We start from the raw sequence: 2,060 nt of genomic DNA on the forward strand, positions 1-2,060 counted from the left end.
AGCACCGCAATACCCCTATAGGCCTCTCACTCACACCACACACACCACTCACACCTCACTCACCTCGCTCACACAAAGAGAGAGACAAAACACCACAGAGAGCACAACACTACAATCACAATACCAAAAAGGAATGATACAAGGGAGACTCCGCTCCGATAGAAGGACTGTGCTAGAACTCTAGGTGATATACCCGAGAGTGTCCTCTTCTATGAGAGTATGTCCCCGACTGTCTGTCTGCTACCCCAAGAGTGCTCCCCTTAACTCCTCCTTGGGTGTCCTCCTCCTCGGGTGGTGCTCAAGAGGATCTCGAAGAGGATCTCTCTCTGCCTTGGGAAAGAGAGGGGAAAGGACGATGGTGCTCAGGATCTCGAAGAGGATCTCTCCTTGCCTTGGGAAAGGGAGAGGGGTGTTGCCTCCATGCATGCCATCGGAGTTGGCCATGCACGTATGAGATGTCGAAGGGGACGAGCGGTCAGAGGGGGTCGAAGAGCACTGGCGGTCGGAGGGCACCAACGGTGATGGCAATTGGAGTCATCGGAGGGCACCGACGGTCGGAGCCATCGGAGGGCACCGGGGGTCAGAGTGGTCGAAGCAGTCGGAGGGCGCACCGACAGTTGGAGTGGTTGGAGCACACCGGCAGTGATGGCGATCGGAGCGGTTGGTGGAGTGTGGAGGAACTGGCTTCTCGTCACCCACTACTACTCAATTCACCGTCCCGTTGAATGCCAAGAAAACATAGGTGAGCCTCTGGGAAAAACATCCGGCAACAAGCAAGCTGCCAGGCATACCTCATACAATGATCTGTCCAAGCAAACCTTTTGGAGAGATACAATATAAAAAAAAATGAATCAACTAGGCTCTTGGGCAACTTCATCCAACGAGCTGTAGAAAAAAATGATTGAACAGGGAGCTCCTGGTGGGCACTTCATCCAGCAAGCGATCACTAACTGTATTACCACTGTCATCCCTCGGGCAAAGCATCCGGCAGAAGGTTACCTCAACAAAAGCACAAAAACCAATCTAAATACTAATCATCACACTGGCCACTTTGTCTGGGCAAAACTTCCAGCAGCACGAAGTCCAGGTATACAAGATACAGAATGAAATCTGGCCATGGCTACCACATAAAATATTCCACCTCATTAACAAAAAAATATTCACTTCTCCCAAGCATCAGTAGCATGTGCCAAGGCAACCTCCCACAAAACTTTTGCTTCAGTGTCAAGACTGCTCATAAACTGCCACGAAGATGGCCATACTAAGGGCTTTACAGTCCAAGGGTGGTTGAGAAGAGCTGCACATGCACCTGTTGTATTATGGTATTGCATTATGGTATTGCAGAGTGATGAAGAAGGCATGTGCCCTTCAAAGTTTCTCTGCAACCTAGCTGCACCCCATGCCAAGAGCTCTTTAACACATTTAGATGATCCTCTATGTGCTGCAAAATGCTATAGAATGTCTGGACTGGGCTACCAAGTGTAGACATGTAACCCTCTATGTGCTGCAAAATGCAATGATGTGCTTCCAAAACCATGGCCGCTTCCACTAGATCTTGTAGGCACTGCACACATGAGATATGCCTTACTTAAAAGCAAGCAAACTACTATAGAATGGCTGGACCAAGCTACCAAGTGTAGAGGTGTAGCTCCACATGATGTTTGTGCCACTATGGGCATCTAGACAACATCCAAAACTTGTTGGACACAATCAAAGTGGCAGCTCTTTACTGCATAATGGAGGCATGTCCTCCCATTGGGAGCATCAAACACGAGGATATCAGCTCCCCATGCCACAAACCGCTCAATGCAAAATACCCTTCCATTTTTATAGGCAAGCATGAGAGGCATTTGTCTATGATGATTCATTGCATTCAATGACACACCCTTCTCCAAAAGCAACAAAAGTACCTCAGATCGGCCATGTGAGGTAGCATAATGCAAAGGTGAGAGGTGGCTCTGCGACCGAGAGAGAGTGCCAAGGGGGAGTGATGAGAGGGGGGCCAGGTGAGAGAGGGAGAGAAGGGGGTGGTGAGTGTGGGGAGAGAGTGGGGTGAGGGA

The 2,060-nt window shown here is 49.6% G+C and overlaps 1 pseudogene; it reads right to left on the minus strand.

The window, feature by feature from the left end:
• Positions 1-1,160: 1,160 nt before the first annotated feature.
• The window catches only part of LOC147621161 (putative E3 ubiquitin-protein ligase XBAT31), a 69,818-nt pseudogene continuing 68,918 nt past the window's right edge, over positions 1,161-2,060 (minus strand).

Source organism: Cibotium barometz, chromosome 30 (assembly GCF_041138505.1).
Source record: "Cibotium barometz isolate CiBa-2024 chromosome 30, ASM4113850v1, whole genome shotgun sequence".
NCBI lineage: Eukaryota > Viridiplantae > Streptophyta > Polypodiopsida > Cyatheales > Cibotiaceae > Cibotium > Cibotium barometz.